The sequence below is a fragment of the Mercenaria mercenaria genome, chromosome 18, assembly GCF_021730395.1.
Source record: "Mercenaria mercenaria strain notata chromosome 18, MADL_Memer_1, whole genome shotgun sequence".
Lineage (NCBI taxonomy): Eukaryota > Metazoa > Mollusca > Bivalvia > Venerida > Veneridae > Mercenaria > Mercenaria mercenaria.
In genome coordinates this window covers 8,676,479-8,694,713 of record NC_069378.1, presented here as the reverse complement: position 1 = coordinate 8,694,713, position 18,235 = coordinate 8,676,479, and the positions used below count along the sequence as shown (strand labels likewise).

General features: G+C 37.0%; 1 protein-coding gene across 2 annotated transcripts in view; it reads left to right on the top strand.

Annotated features, from left to right (window-relative positions):
* The first annotated feature begins 1,627 nt into the window (after positions 1–1,627).
* LOC123538618 (zinc finger protein 85-like) overlaps positions 1,628–18,235 on the top strand; it is a 108,703-nt gene continuing 92,095 nt past the window's right edge. The window contains exon 1 of one of the 2 annotated variants that reach the window (XM_045322839.2): positions 1,628–1,683. The gene's annotated coding sequence lies outside the window, so the exon portion shown is untranslated. Of the gene's footprint in view, positions 1,807–18,235 lie in introns of both variants that reach the window. The other variant, XM_045322838.2, reaches the window with a different exon arrangement.

The window sequence follows — 18,235 nt, the reverse complement described above, 5'->3', positions numbered from 1 at the left end:
AACTGGAGAACAAGTCGACATTGGGGCTCCGTGCCGTCCTCCCCGAGAAATCATTAAAATTATACAACACAAAACGGCTTACTCTTAGCCGTTTCAGAGAAGCATCTTTGGAAATCAAAGTCTTTGAAAAAAAAAAAATCAAAAATCTTTGAAATTATACAAGACAAAATGATGCATTATTAGCCATCTCCGACAAAATATTTGAGCATATCAGGTTGAAATAAGTATACAACTCGCTTTCATAATTGATTGCAAGTAGAGATGTCCATAGGTTAAGAGTTCTTCACGTGAAATGTTGAAATTATACAAGACAAAATTTCATCCATCTCTGACAAAAAATCTAAGCAATTCAGATTCAAATGTACGTGTACACTGCTCGCCTACAATGAAATTATAAAAGACAAAATAGTGCATTTTAGCCATCTCAGACAAAATAATCTGAGCAATTAAAGTTCAAATGTGCACACTTCTAGCTTGCATGATTTGAGTACAATTGATGATAAATGGTTTGGGAGTCTTTCCCGGGAAATGTGGAAATGGCAAAATGTTGCATTTTAAAACCAAGTGAGACAAACGAATCTTGGCAAATCAGGTTGACTTGTTAACCATACTAACCTAGTAAATCGGAGACCTCCCAGTTATGATGAGAGATTGATTGTTGGGAGTATCTCCGTAGATGTAGATGTAGATGGACGCATTGGTCGAGAGGGCTAAGATGCTTTCCTACGGAGGTGAAGGCCCCTGGTTCGAATCCTGGCTACTCCCATTGCGGTGTGTCCTTGGGCAAGGCACTTTATCACGATTGCCTCAGTCGACCCAGGTGTAAATGGGTACCAGCAAATTGCTGGGGTTAAGGTATAAATGGTTTTGATCATTGATTTCAACTCATTTAGATCTGAAGATTGAATACTGATTAAGCCGGTGCTAGGGGGCATGGGCAGTGTTGCTTTTTCCATTACTGCCCATGAACAGACTCAATCAAACCGAGTCTGCAATTTTCACTATTTGCCTTGTTCTCGGTGCTTCCGAGGGATCTACTTTCCAGATTTTATTTAACTGTTCTTAAAATAGGGTCGCTCAAAAGCTCTGCAGAGCTTATGTTTATTGTTTCACAAAGCGACAATAAATAAAATTTACCTTTACCTTTACCTTTACCTTTAGATAGCGGGCACAGGAATTGTGAAGTTCTACTTGACAAATTGTACGTCGTTTCTGAGGTAATTTAGATATGGGATCGGTCGTTAGCAAAACGTATTGGGATATATGTGTAAAACAACACTCTTTAGAGAAAATATGAGCGGTGTTTGGGGAAAAACAAATATGTGACTTCTTTTGGGATTTACCGTTGACTCTGTCACCGCACAACAAACAACTCACTTTGTCTTTACCAGTGAAACAAATCAAGCCCAGCCCCAGGTAGATCTATCATTTACCGGAAAATATGAGATTTGGGCATTTCTTAATGGGACACATTAACAATGAGATTTAAGAACACGTAGATCTACATCCTAAACTAGGCAAAGAAATATAGATCTATCTTACAAAATAAATAAATTGTCCCCAAGCTCCGGTTACGGACTCCAGAATATAGATAGATTTGACTGAATAAGCGTTTGGTAACATAGACTTTTTGTCGTCTGCAGACAGAAGAGCGGGAATGTTACAGTTTTTGCTCGTTTTCTGGTATAAAGAAAGTTAATTTTATCGATATCTTGCACACATTAACGCCTGAACCGTTCTGGCAGCTTCAGCATTGCGCTGAGTTTCCTATTGCCCGTATTGGTGGCGACAAAGAAATATTTCCAGGTTCTTTTCCTTCTAAATAGAGGCCGTTTATTTTTATAGGGCAGGGCCTGGACCTAGGCATGAGCCGGACCCCTGTGTTTATAGGCCTCTTTCCCTCAGAAAATTTCTTTTAAATCATGCAGCTCTCCCCAAAGGTTGACTTTTCAGGTTTTTTTTTTATTCCCCATTGCCCAAATACCGAGCTAGAGTAAGATTGGCTATCCTATATCCAACACCTTCCAAATACCGACACCTTTTATTATTCCTTTATTGCTTAATTTCTGAGCCAGTTTTTTTTACAAATCAAGGAAGAATATTCAACAGGGAAAGTCACATTATAAAAATGCAGCCTCCCCAAACTCGCGATCAACAAATGCTCACCACACACACACAAAGCAAACACAAGGACAAAACAAACAAATAAAGGAACACTGTGGGGCACCGCCTTGGAACGATCAGTGGCAAAACCAGCAATGGGGAGCTTAAACCAATTTATGGTGCACCTAACCTCACTGACCCCCACCATGTTCCAAAGTCACAGAACAGCGTAAATAAAAGTTATCCCTGCCAGTAGTACTAAATATAAGGCTTGACATAACTTGTATCACTTTATAAAATCTGGAAAGTAGATCCCTCAGAGACCCATATAGTTCTGGGACGATCTGTGTATGAAAAGAATAGGAACCACTCATGGTAGTGATGGGCCGATTAGCAGATATAATCGATTGACGGCTAGAAAAGTCCAACCTATTCCGATAATCGATTATGTTTTCTCAGAGTCGATAGCGGGGACGAATCTACACGGGTATGAACGAAGGTTTCCGAAGGGAAATCGGTGTGTGAGAATTTATGTTTACCTAGAAATATCCGAAATACGGACTACCTGCATACATAACGGATAAAACAGAAGTATGCCGACAATCAAACGTTAGTATTTCGTTTCAGTTATCCAATGAAAATGGATTTAACATCTTACAGTTAGGCACAGCTGTTAGCATGGCGGCGTCCATAGCGTCAATAAAAGTGGGGCAAAATAAATTAGAGAAACTTTGATAAATTTTCGTATTTTACAATGGTATGCCCGAGGGAATTTATCTGTTGAAACTGGACACTAATGCCGTCAAATTTCCATGTCCATAATATAATTTCAATGGAAAGAACTTTGGTGTTTTTATGCAGTTGCAGTTGTCATCGAGTTGTCATGACTTTTTTTCTGCTGAAATTCCGTTTACCCAGTACCGCTGACCAGTGTACATATAGAAACAGATTAAACTCTGACTTTTATCTGATCATTTTTTACCAAGCTTCATGACATTGTTATATGCCATAGCAACAAGCAGTTGGAACATGGTGCTACTCAGTAGTGTCAGGCTATGGTAACCATTGTATGAAAATATTTATATTACCGAAAAATAACTGAATTCATTTAATGATTTTCTACAATCACTATTTTTGTCAGCCAGAGAAAGACTGAAATATCTGTACTTCCTTGCTGTATGCTAGATATGTTACAGGTACATGTATACCAGTCAACTGTCACAAATGACAGCTATGAGTCTATGATACATGTACACCAGATTACAATTTATTGTTGTTTCCCTGTCTGCAACTAATTAGTCATTACTAAACAAGTTTCTGTTTACCAGGAACCAGCTTTAAAACATCTGATTAATGGTAGTTCTTTATTTTTCAAAAGAGCATATGAATTTTAAGTAAAACAGTGATTTTAAAGACATGACTATCTGAATAAACAAGTATGAAAATAAATAACATTCAACCGATTATTTTTCCGATACAGCGCATCGGTTTGCTAACCGATTCCAACCGATAATCGGTTGGAATTTTCCAACCGATGTCCCATCACTAACTCATGGGCGTAGGAGCGGGTTTAACTTTGGGGGGGCCAAACCTTTTTCGACCTGAGGTTTGGGGGGCCGGGGTAGCGGCAAGGTATCCTCTGTGCATTATTCATGACAAAGACTCAAATCCTTGTACTGGGGCCAAATGGGCTATAGGCCCCCTCAAGCCTCTAGACCTATGTTTTAGCAATCATTGAGTTATTCTGATGATACACATACGACCAGCAGTGTTCCCACTCAGATTTTTTTTCAGGGGTAAACTTACCCCCTGGGTACAAAAACTGGGGGTATAACACAAATTTTGGGGGTATGAAATTTGCCGTGAAGCCAAATGCCGAAAGCTTCGATTGCGACATTCTTGCAGATGAGACAGTTTCCGGGGACCCGGATGTAGATCGGTAACCGTTTAATAAGTGTACATTCATTTACCAATGCGTTAAAAGATACAACCGGTCTACATTTTTTGACGTCAGAGAGCTGTAAGCCAATCGATTCGTAGATGACGCACATCGGCAGTATTTCCCAGGTTTATTTTTGTACACATAGCGTGGGATTCCAGCTTAGCTGATTCGTCCTCGTCAGTTTCGTACGCGCGCGATCTCGCATCGGGTAAAAAATACTTGCGTGAATTTTATTTTTATAACGTGATTTACGTAGTATTTTACGTGAGTGGGAACTCTGGACCAGGCACTGAACTGTCTTAATCAGTCATATTATGTATTGTTCTAATTAAGTGTGCCATTTTTTACATTCTTCTGTTGAAGCCCTGGACATACAATCAATTAGCGCTGCATTTGTCTAATTGTAATATAAAGTTGCGGAAATATCATTTCCCTTGAATGGACAATGAAAAACAAAAAAAAATACATAACATTTACATGCGTAAACAGGCTTAATAGTTAGGCCTACATAGATTTTGCAGACGCTCAAGCAGGAACTGTAGTGATTGCGCTCAATGATATATTAATTTTATAAAAGTAATCAAACAATCCTTGGCGTGGCGCTTACAGATTTCAGTACTGACACTACGGAAAGAGACAAGGCCAAATGCAAATCAGAAATCAGGTTGAAAGAATTATATGTTATATTAGACTGCAAGTTATATCTCTTTTCCAAAATGGGGCCAATTTGGCCCCCCCCCCCCCCCACCCCCACCCCCACTCCTAGCTTGCCCCCCCTGCTCCTACGCCTATGCCACTGCCTTACCCTTGCATGATCGTAAGACAAAAGAGGCAACAAACAGGGTCTTAACACTTGGTTTTGCAGTAAATCTGTGATTCCAGCAGATATGCAAATTTTGATTCCATACCTCATGTTTTTATTTTGATGTAAATGAGATGTGGAACCAAAGTTTGTAGTCCTGTTTGGCGCCATATAACCTATACTGTGTTGGTGCGCCGTAAAACCCAAATAAGTAATAGTTATAGTATGTGTGAGAGTGTGTTACCAGGATATATCAGAGCTAGGGGTACATCGAGGGTATTTTTCTCTGCGGATATCGTCGAGGCCGGTAGGTCGAGACAGATATGTGCAGAGAAAAATACCGAGATGTACCCCTAGCTCTGATATATCCTCGTAACACACAAGCATTACATATTATAACTGTTATATAGCATAGTTTTATCATTAAAATTTATATATTATTTTCATTTAAATTTGTTTATTATTATTTTTACTCTTTTGATTCCCTTTCTGCGCCTCGCTGACTGAAACACTAAAACTTCTGTTTTAGAAAATGTGTTCCCCAGATAAAAGTATCCAACAGATTTCTGCATTGGTTTTAAATCTTTGCATTTCATTGGCCAAACATATTGTAAAACTTGTTGTTTTGTTTGTAAAAAAAAAAAATCAAATTGAGAAATCTCAGAATTTCATATATTTCATGTATTTCTGAATTTGGCGATAACTATCGAGTTTTTGAAATATTCTAGTTTATTTATTCTTGTACTTTATAAATGTAGGTGTTTGTGATAATTCTTTCTCTGTGAACTGTAAATTGGAGCTAAAATCATCTTTTCTTTGAAAGGAAAAAATTATACTCCCTTGATAGGACCTCAATAGAGAAAAAATGTTGCGATATATATCGGAACAGTTTTACTGTGCTGATATATATCGCAACAGTTTTTTTCTAATGAAACTCTATAGAGATTTCTGTGTTGATATATATCATAACAGTTTTGTACAAGAAATGCGGCAATGCCACGAAACCAGGTTTTCAACACTTTTCATAAGAATAAACAAGAGTGCCAGAATGTCACAATATACGCCCGTCAAAGCAAATTTCTTTACTCTAGCACCTGACTATTTGCAGATGTAATTTTAATTTTGTGGTTGTTTAGTAATCATTGTAATTCTTTTGTTTTTCTAAGTCCACAAAAAAACTCCTTACCAGGTAGAGATACCTTAAAATACACCTAAAATTAGAAAGTAACAACTATGTTGTGCCACAGAAAAGTGGTCTTGGTTTTTCCCTACGGTCAATTATAAAAAAGTTACAATATAAGTTATTTATAGTAACAACTAAGGGAAGTTAATCTTAAAAAAAAAAAAAAAAAAAAAAAAAAATTGTAAGTCCACACAGAAATCCTTACCAGGTAGAGATTGGTCAAAATACATCTCAAAATTGGATGTAACATGCATGTTGTACTACAGAAAAGTGGTCTCGATTTTTCCCTACGTCTAGTAATGAAAAAGTTACAATATAATCTATTTATAGTAACAACAAAGGGAAGTAATTCTAAAGAAGGGAACTGCGCAAGACACTTCGTCTCATGATGGTGTATTATTGTGCCAAGTTACATCAAAATCCCTCTATGCATGAAGAAGATATGCTCCGGACAAAGTTTTCATTCTTGTATCCTTTGACCTCTAAGTGTGACCTTGACCTTAGACCTAGGGACCTGGTTCTTGCGCATGACACTCCGTCTCATGATGGTGAACAATTGTGCCAACATTCATCAAAATCCCTCCATGCATGTAGAAGATATGCTAACCCTAACCCAAACCTAACCCTAACCCTATTTTTAGTAACAATGACCTTGACCTTGATCCCAGAAACCCCAAAATCAATCCCAAGCTACAACTTTATATAAGTTTTCTATACACCAAGTTTCATTATGATAGCTCATTCCTAAGTTAAGTTATTGACTGGAAACCCTTTTTCTATTTTAAGTAACAGTGACCTTGACCTTGACCCCAGAAACCCCAAAATCAATCCCAGCCTTTGTCTTGATATAAGCTACATACATACCAAGTTTTATTCAAATATCTTTACCGAAACAAAAGTTATTGACCGTAAACCCTTTTTCTATTTTAAGTAACAGTGACCTTGACCTTGACCTCAGAAACCCCAAAATCAACCCCAGCCTTTGTCTTGATATAAGCTACATACATACCAAGTTTTATTCAAATATCTTTACCGAAACAAAAGTTATTGACCGGAAAGACCAGTTTGACGCCGCCGCCGCCCGCCCGCCCGACCGACATCTACCCCAATCTAATAACTCAGGTTTTCGTTGAAAACCTGGTTAAAAATATCAGCAAAGATTTTGTATTAATGTGTGTTACCATGTTTAACAAAAATCATCGAGTACTTTGGTTTGTTTCTACCGAAACTAGAAAGTCCCGGCCTGTCCTAACCGTGAAAACGTTGGAAACGGAGCTGAACATTTATTATGAAACCAAATAACCAAGTGGAACCAACCATGTTGCTAGTGGAAAAAATGGCACTGCATTGTTAGTGGGGGAAAAATTAAATTTGATCCCTGAAACAGGATAACTTAAAATCTGAATTGCTGTAAAAAATCTAATGACTAATGTTATACACTGTAAAAGCAGTATCACATGATGGATATAATATTGCGAATTTTCCCCAAATTGGCCTCTTTCGCGTGATTTTTCCCTATTTGACCAGCGCCCAGCTACTCCTTCCCCAACTCCTAAAAAAAAGCCATGAACCTATACATTTTTTTAATTTTTGAATTCCCCCCCCCCCCCCCCCCCCCCCCCCCCATTCTGCCAGTTTTACACCCATACGCATATAAAGTAGCATTTTCTTTTGTTAAGTACAGGGTTCGCACAGGCCTTGAAAAGTCCTTGAAAATGATGGTAGTCCTTGAAAACTCCTTGAAAATGACAAAAACCCTAAAAGACCTGGAAAAGTACTTGAATTTTGAAAAAAACTCCTTGAATTTGACCTTTCCCTCCTTGAAAATATTCTTTCCGTAACTTTGCTTTGCAAAAAGAATTTAAGGCTTAAAATAAATCGGAGAAAATGAAAATAAATTCGTAAAATTGCAGGATCGTCTCTCTCGCAGAGTTCCCACTCACGTAAAATACTACGTAAATAACGTAATAAAAATAAAATTCACGCAAGTATTTTTACCCGGTGCGAGATCGCGCGCGTACGAAACTGCCGGGGACGAATCCGCTAAGCTGGAATCCCACGCTATGTGTACAAAAATAAACCTGGGAAATACTGCCGCAGTGCGTCATCTGCGAATCGATTGGCTTACAGCTCTCTGACGTCAAAAAATGTAGACGAGTTGTATCTTTTAACGCATTGGTAAATGAATGTACACTTATTAAACGGTTACCAATCTGCATCCGGGTCCCCGGGAACTGTCTCGTCTGCAAGAATGTCGCAGTCGAAGCTTTCGGCGTTTGGCTTCACGGCAAATTTCGTACCCCCAAAAATTGTGTTTTACCCCCAGTTTTTGTACCCAGGGGGTAAGTTTACCCCTGAAAAAAAATCTGAGTGGGAACACTGACTCGTATGCTATTATAGTGGTCTACGGCCACACTTTATCGATATTTACAGAGTGCTATTTCTACTGTATCACCGTTTGCATGTTTCCGTTTCCGTTAAAAAAGTACGAGGAATAATAACTCGCAATTTTTAACTATTTGCGAGTGTTTCCAGTGAATTAAAATGAGTAAGAAAAGAAACATGTTTACTCAAGTAAGCGGGAGACAAAAGACGAATATAAAAGTGGCTGAAGCCCTATAGAGCAGACAGAACGAAGTGTATTTGTACGTCGTTTGACAAAATTTTGAGGTATCATTAGTAGGGGTGCGCTAAAAAATCACAAGAAAAGCGATAAACCTCAGCAAAATAGTGAATCACATCAATCTAATAATCGAATTACGTCATTTTCAATGGTATGACAAGTAATGGTTGTTTTATTTTTTGCATTACATAATAAAAGTTGTTCAGATTATGTCGTGGTTTTGAAAAAAAATAGTGCTTGAAAAATTGTAAAAAGTCCTTGAAAAGTCCTTGAAAAGTACTTGAATTTTGTCTCTGATATTCTGTATGAACCATGAAGTAAAAATGGAAGTGTTATATTATATCATGTGAAAGGTATCACTGAGACAAAGACAATGGTGTATATTTGTTTTTAATTGAACCTCCCTATGAAGAGTTATGCCAGGGCTTTTTCTGGGGGTTTTGGGAAAAGGGCCCCTGGTCATATTGGAAATATTTGACATGGTAAACTGTCAAAATTGGTTGGGAAAATAAATCAACAAATCAAGTGAGTTTCTAATTGATATTTATTAATTTAAATCTTTAGTTTCAAATTTTACTGGTAGACATTATCCCCTTGTGAAATTTTGAGAATTTATTTTTTCCAGGATATTGTTTTCCAATATTGCCAAAAAATACAGTAACTCTTCATTAAATTTTGTCATCTTTAAACTTTTGTTTACAGTTTGTTTTTACAAAAATATAACTGAAATTTCCCAAATACAGCTCATTTAAATAGGTCAGCCGTGTTGATGTACTTATAAAATAGACTTGCCCGGTTTATAGGTTGGTCAGAGCTATGGTATGTATTGTATTTTGCCATTGAAATACTTCTGTAAAATGCTTCTTCCCCTTCCGTTTGGATCCGTCCAAGTTTACAAACACGTTTGTTTATTTTATGGACTGTAGCAGGGTTAGACACTAACAGTGTCCCGGGGGGCCCAAGGATCCCAAATTTTGAGGAGGAACACCAACTTGTAAAAGATGGTGTGCTGTCAGGATACCTGTTTTTTTTTGGTCAATGATAAATAAAAATAAAGATTAATTTCTGTTTGAAAAATATTGTAAGATATTTTGCTAATAAGCAGTTAAAATATGTATGTACCTAAGGTGGAAAGTTAGTGCTGGTCCTGAATAATAAAAAATCAACAGTTAACAGATGCTTAACATGCTTAAAGATTGCATGCATGTAAAGCATCTATATGCTATAAACTTGAAATAAGAATTCTTGACTTGTTTTGACATTTCTTGTGATTTTTTCATATATCATATTAAGAGGGATCCCAAAACCTGGAGGACCCCAACATTTAAAAGGTACAGATTCCTTTGTGCACCCTGTTCAAATAAGTTAGTGTCTAACCCTGTAGTAGAAAAGGCAAAAGTGGGTGTATGTTGAGTGAAAAAACTGGGGTCGCAAAAATATGATGATTGATTTTAATAATGGAACTACCTGTCAACATGTTATGGGTACTTTATTCAATTAATATTTATGTTTTTATGCATATTGAGAGGTTTTTGCATACAAATCATACATTTCATCAGCAAAATCTTGTATTTAATTTTTGCCGAGGCTGCAGAAGGTCATGTTACTAAAAATAAAAACAAGTTGGTTTTTCCAACATTTTGTTTGATTTCCTTTCCTTACAGAAGAAAAAGGCCTGCTGTGTACATACAGCGTATATGATGCGTACATGATGTGTACTGAAATCAAGGGCTTTAAATAGTACGCAGGATATACACCGCACATACACCGATAGTATGTTTGTAGTACACTTTTGACATGCAAATGAGCTCTGCCGCGTACTACTTGCTGCGTACATGCTGTGGACTACATAGTACACAGGATGTACGCTGGAGGAATTTAGTATGCGGGAAATAGTACGCAGCATGTACGCGGCACATACACTTTTCACATGCAAATGAGCCTGCGGTGTACTACCCCTGCGGCATACATGCTGTGTACTCCTGCGGCGTACATGCTGTGTACTCCTGGCCCGAGTCCTGCGGCGTACATGCATTGTACTCCTGCTGCATACATGCTGTGTACTCTTGTGGCGAAACTGCTGTGATAATGTAAATTCCTTACCCCACCAACTTTCGTATGCAAATGCTGATCATGTGGACAGAAAAAAACAGAAAAAAGATAAGTGACATGCATCAGTAAGTATTTACCCTTACCAAAATAATGTAGATTGATGTTATCAAATAAATTAGTATGCTTTTCTTCATCCACTTTTCAATGAAATAAATCAATATTTGTAGCATGTAATTTGGTAAACATTTGAAGAAAATGGCGTAACTGCATCAAGGGGAAACAACTTTAATGCAACTAAATATAAGTGTTATGATTTATTATAGACGAGGTGTGCGTAGTATGTATTTATTTTGATTAAAATCCATCTGAGAACAATTTAGGACTGGAATTATATAAGCATTTATACACTTTTACGTCCGTTAAAAGTAGCGCACCAAAATATTTTGGATTGATTTTTTCCAATGGGGCGAGCGCAATTAGCCAAAAACGTTCTGAAAATATACAAGCGGCAAATCCGATGAACAACTTTTTAATTTGGTGAGGCCTTAATGAGTTAACATAATGAGCATTAAAGCCTTTATAAAACATGATAGAATGGTGTTTTGCTTAAAGGTCCATTACTAAGGGAAAGTGAGTTGGCAATTTTTTTCATAGCCAGTGCATAGACTTCTGCAAGACACTAAATAATGAAGATTGGCAGGTCAAAATTTACAGAAGGTCTTTGGAACTCAAAGAAATGTATGTGTATTATGTTGAAATTTCAATGAATCGACAGAATGACCCCCCAGGTCTTTTTAACTTCCTTCATACTTCATAGAAAAATAATTGTACATATACTGCGATTTATTTCGAATTTCTACATACCAACTTTCATTTTCCAATAAAATGAAATAGTTTCTGTGCTTTTTAAAAGAAATTAAAATGTTCACTTTCCTTAGTATTGGACCTTTAAGAGTATTCAAATAACAGTGAGAGCTATTAATTCTTCTCATTCAGGCGCTGTTGAGGCATTATCTTGGTAATTATTTCATGTATTACAAAATGTAATGCAACGAAGTTCAAATAAGGCTTTTCAATTATCCAAGTTAGAAAGCTCCAGGATTAATTCAAAATGAAAAAGAATATATTTTTACACTGCATGCAAGGTGCAGCTCAGAAATCACTAAGATGTAAGCTTCACAAATGAACATTGCAAATAGTTTGGCAAATTTTCATTGTTCAGAATACCGGTAATCTGAATTATTCTATGCTATTAAGATAAAAGTTACTCGGAAATCAAGTTCTTGCTTCCAAAAAAAAAAAGAAAATGAACAAGTCCCTCCCGCATATATGAAGTTTACTTCAGACTTTAACTTATAAAAAAAAAACTAAGTATAAATGCCAAAAGAAATTGTACAAGTCTTTCCCGCGTATTTGAAGTGTACTGCACAAATTTCAAAGTATCTGCGGTGTACATGCAGTGTACTATTTTCTTGTACAAGTCCCTCCTGCGTACATGCAGTGTACTCCTTAAATTTTCCGAGTCTGTGCTGCGTACTTGAAGTGTACTAGTGACCTCCTGCGTACATGCTGTGTACTCGTCGAAATAGTACGCGGCATGCGGTGTATGTAAAATGTACTCCTCTGGCGTACTACTGTGTTCGTGGCATATACACAGCAAATATGCAGCATGTACGCCACAGAGGCTTGCTTCTGTAAGGGTTGGCAAACAAAACTTACTGTGCAAGAATTATCTTTGAATAACAGAAAGTTAAACTGATTTCAGTTGGGAAATTTTTCATTGGATTGGGAATTTTTTGCTCCAGATTGGGAAAAATGGAGCATATTTGGCATTGGGAATAGGGCCGAAAATCGGCCCCATGAGACAGGTTGAAAAAGTCCTGTATGCCTCTTGGAAGTTGTGAATGTAATCCAGTTACCTGTCCAAAATTTTCCAAAAATGTTTCGTTAAACTTTGCTGATGAAAGCAGCTAATATGACGTAGATTTATTGATATAGAACAGGCTGGTAACATTGCCTGATCGGGCTTTCGACATAAAAACTAATATTTCTTGAAAAAGAATGAAGATATTTCTTTCAAACTTGGTCCATTTATTAAGCATAACATATGATGCATATTAAGATAGAAATAACTTTGTTGTCTTCAGGTTTGTTAGAATTACTTCCCTTTTTCAGATTTTTATGATGCATAATTTTTGAAGTCCACTTATCTAGGATACAGTATGGATTCATGAGCAATATACATTTAAATTTATTACAAAGCAGGGATATAACTTAGCAGTAGCCCAAGGCTCCTAGATTTTGGGCTGGGCCCCTAAATTATTTGAGCAATTGCCCATATACCTAATGTTAAACATTTATTTTTGACAGTCTGGGCCCCTAAATAAAAATAGCTACTTTATATCCCTGCAATGATAATGTATTCTTAGGGGGAAAAAAATGCCAAAAAAGTAATTTTGATTTTTTATGCCCCAGAAGGGAGGCATATAGTTCTTGAACAGTCTTGTCAGTCTGTCGGTCTGTCAGTCTGTCCGCAATTTTCGTGTCCGGTCCATATCTTTGTCATCCATGGATGGATTTTCAAATAACTTGGCATGAATGTGTACCACAGTAAGATGACATGTCGCGCGCAAGACCCAGGTCCATAGCTCAAAGGTCAAGGTCACACTTAGACATTAAAGGTCATTTTTCATGATAGTGCATTTGTGTCAGGTCCATATCTTTTTCATCCATGGATGGATTTTCAAATAACTCGGCATGAACGTGTACCACAGTAAGACGACGTGTCGCGCGCAAGACCCAGCTCCGTAGCTCAAAGGTCAAGGTCACACTTATACGTTAAAGGTCATATTTCATGATTGTGCTTTGATGGGCGTGTCCGGTCCATATCTTTGTCATTCATGCATGGATTTTAAAATAACTACGCATGAATGTGTGGCACAGTAAGACGACGTGTCGCGCGCAAGACCCAGGTCCGTAGGTCAAAGGTCCTAAACTCTAACATCGGCCATAACTATTCATTCAAAGTGCCATCGGGGGCATGTGTCATCCTATGGAGACAGATCTTGTTTCCCTTGTAACAATGAGCCATTAGAAAGGCGATCATGAGCATTTTGACGTGTAGATCTACTGCTTCCCGGTCCGTATTTTTGTTTCAAAAATATTTCTTATCAGTGATTGACTGTCTTTTGGGCAAGTGAGAAATCTATCAGAAAAAATCTTACTTCAAAGCTCAGATGCAAACCGTTTACGCACAGCAAGCGAGGAACGGGGTACAAAACATTTTTCGCAGTGCATTGTGCCAGTTAAAATAACGATACAAGCGGTCAGAACAGGCTAAATGGAAAATAACAAGACTAAAAATTAATTAATTAATTCTACTTAGTTACTTACAGGTTTGCTATTTAATTTTGCTTTCAAACAGCGGAAATGTACGAAAAAAGTATGGATCGGATAAATAAAGAAAGCAGGAAAACCCACCTGTGCCCGCTCATATTGCTAAACTTTTCGTCAGTGCTTGACACTTGGTGAGACTGATTAAAAATAGATGCGCTAAGATCCTGCGCAATTCACTGACTTGGGAAACCAACAACACATGACGTCAGCATACAAAAATAACATAGTTTAACTGTTGGAATACACATGTAATGGTAGCGGTTGTTTATGTTTTCATTTGACAATTTCAGGTTATTATTTTACATTTTGAAGTTCATTTTTTTGTTCATTACATATTCGTCAAAACTGTTTATTGCAGAGCTCATTTGCATGCGAAAAATTAACATTAATGAGCTCTGCAATAAATAGTTTTGACGAATATGTAATGAACAAAAAAATGAACTTCAAAATGTAAAATAATAACCGGAAATTGTCAAATGAAAACATAAACAACCGCTACCATTACATGTGTATTCCAACAGTTAAACTATGTTATTTTTGTATGCTGACGTCATGTGTTGTTGGTTTCCCAAGTCAGTGAATTGCGCAGGATCTTAGCGCATCTATTTTTAATCAGTCTCACCAAGTGTCAAGCACTGACGAAAAGTTTAGCAATATGAGCGGGCACAGGTGGGTTTTCCTGCTTTCTTTATTTATCCGATCCATACTTTTTTCGTACATTTCCGCTGTTTGAAAGCAAAATTAAATAGCAAACCTGTAAGTAACTAAGTAGAATTAATTAATTAATTTTTAGTCTTGTTATTTTCCATTTAGCCTGTTCTGACCGCTTGTATCGTTATTTTAACTGGCACAATGCACTGCGAAAAATGTTTTGTACCCCGTTCCTCGCTTGCTGTGCGTAAACGGTTTGCATCTGAGCTTTGAAGTAAGATTTTTTCTGATAGATTTCTCACTTGCCCAAAAGACAGTCAATCACTGATAAGAAATATTTTTGAAACAAAAATACGGACCGGGAAGCAGTAGATCTACACGTCAAAATGCTCATGATCGCCTTTCTAATGGCTCATTGTTACAAGGGAAACAAGATCTGTCTCCATAGGATGACACATGCCCCCGATGGCACTTTGAATGAATAGTTATGGCCGATGTTAGAGTTTAGGACCTTTGACCTACGGACCTGGGTCTTGCGCGCGACACGTCGTCTTACTGTGCCACACATTCATGCGTAGTTATTTTAAAATCCATGCATGAATGACAAAGATATGGACCGGACACGCCCATCAATGCACAATCATGAAATATGAGCTTTAACGTCTAAGTGTGACCTTGACCTTTGAGCTACGGACCTGGGTCTTGCGCGCGACACGTCGTCTTACTGTGGTACACGTTCATGCCGAGTTATTTGAAAATCCATCCATGGATGAAAAAGATATGGACCTGACACAAATGCACTATCATGAAAAATGACCTTTAATGTCTAAGTGTGACCTTGACCTTTGAGCTATGGACCTGGGTCTTGCGCGCGACATGTCATCTTACTGTGGTACACATTCATGCCAAGTTATTTGAAAATCCATCCATGGATGACAAAGATATGGACCGGACACGAAAATTGAGGACAGACTGACAGACCGACAGACTGACAAGACTGTTCAAGAACTATATGCCTCCCTTCTGGGGCATAAAAGATCAAAATTACTTTTTTGGCATTTTTTCCCCCCTAAGAATACATTATCATTGCAGGGATATAAACTAGCTATTTTTATTTAGGGGCCCAGACTGTCAAAAATAAATGTTTAACATTAGGTATATGGGCAATTGCTCAAATAATTTAGGGGCCCAGCCCAAAATCTAGGAGCCTTGGGCTACTGCTAAGTTATATCCCTGCTTTGTAATAAATTTAAATGTATATTGCTCATGAATCCATACTGTATCCTAGATCAGTGGACTTCAAAAATTATGCATCATAAAAATCTGAAAAAGGGAAGTAATTCTAACAAACCTGAAGACAACAAAGTTATTTCTATCTTAATATGCATCATATGTTATGCTTAATAAATGGACCAAGTTTGAAAGAAATATCTTCATTCTTTTTCAAGAAATATTAGTTTTTATGTCGAAAGCCCGATCAGGCAATGTTACCAGCCTGTTCTATATCAATAAATCTACGTCATATTAGCTGCTTTCATCAGCAAAGTTTAACGAAACATTTTTGGAAAATTTTGGACAGGTAACTGGATTACATTCACAACTTCCAAGAGGCATACAGGACTTTTTCAACCTGTCTCATGGGGCCGATTTTCGGCCCTATTCCCAATGCCAAATATGCTCCATTTTTCCCAATCTGGAGCAAAAAATTCCCAATCCAATGAAAATTTCCCAACTGAAATCAGTTTAACTTTCTGTTATTCAAAGATAATTCTTGCACAGTAAGTTTTGTTTGCCAACCCTTACAGAAGCAAGCCTCTGTGGCGTACATGCTGCATATTTGCTGTGTATATGCCACGAACACAGTAGTACGCCAGAGGAGTACATTTTACATACACCGCATGCTGCGTACTATTTCGACGAGTACACAGCATGTACGCAGGAGGTCACTAGTACACTGCATGTACGCAGGAGGGACTTGTACAAGAAAATAGTACACTGCATGTACACCGCAGATACTTTGAAATTTGTGCAGTACACTTCAAATACGCGGGAAAGACTTGTACAATTTCTTTTGGCATTTATACTTAGTTTTTTTTTTATAAGTTAAAGTCTGAAGTAAACTTCATATATGCGGGAGGGACTTGTTCATTTTCTCTTTTTTTTTGGAAGCAAGAACTTGATTTCCGAGTAACTTTTATCTTAATAGCATAGAATAATTCAGATTACCGGTATTCTGAACAATGAAAATTTGCCAAACTATTTGCAATGTTCATTTGTGAAGCTTACATCTTAGTGATTTCTGAGCTGCACCTTGCATGCAGTGTAAAAATATATTCTTTTTCATTTTGAATTAATCCTGGAGCTTTCTAACTTGGATAATTGAAAAGCCTTATTTGAACTTCGTTGCATTACATTTTGTAATACATGAAATAATTACCAAGATAATGCCTCAACAGCGCCTGAATGAGAAGAATTAATAGCTCTCACTGTTATTTGAATACTCTTAAAGGTCCAATACTAAGGAAAGTGAACATTTTAATTTCTTTTAAAAAGCACAGAAACTATTTCATTTTATTGGAAAATGAAAGTTGGTATGTAGAAATTCGAAATAAATCGCAGTATATGTACAATTATTTTTCTATGAAGTATGAAGGAAGTTAAAAAGACCTGGGGGGTCATTCTGTCGATTCATTGAAATTTCAACATAATACACATACATTTCTTTGAGTTCCAAAGACCTTCTGTAAATTTTGACCTGCCAATCTTCATTATTTAGTGTCTTGCAGAAGTCTATGCACTGGCTATGAAAAAAATTGCCAACTCACTTTCCTTAGTAATGGACCTTTAAGCAAACACCATTCTATCATGTTTTATAAAGGCTTTAATGCTCATTATGTTAACTCATTAAGGCCTCACCAAATTAAAAAGTTGTTCATCGGATTTGCCGCTTGTATATTTTCAGAACGTTTTTGGCTAATTGCGCTCGCCCCATTGGAAAAAATCAATCCAAAATATTTTGGTGCGCTACTTTTAACGGACGTAAAAGTGTATAAATGCTTATATAATTCCAGTCCTAAATTGTTCTCAGATGGATTTTAATCAAAATAAATACATACTACGCACACCTTGTCTATAATAAATCATAACACTTATATTTAGTTGCATTAAAGTTGTTTCCCCTTGATGCAGTTACGCCATTTTCTTCAAATGTTTACCAAATTACATGCTACAAATATTGATTTATTTCATTGAAAAGTGGATGAAGAAAAGCATACTAATTTATTTGATAACATCAATCTACATTATTTTGGTAAGGGTAAATACTTACTGATGCATGTCACTTATCTTTTTTCTGTTTTTTTCTGTCCACATGATCAGCATTTGCATACGAAAGTTGGTGGGGTAAGGAATTTACATTATCACAGCAGTTTCGCCACAAGAGTACACAGCATGTATGCAGCAGGAGTACAATGCATGTACGCC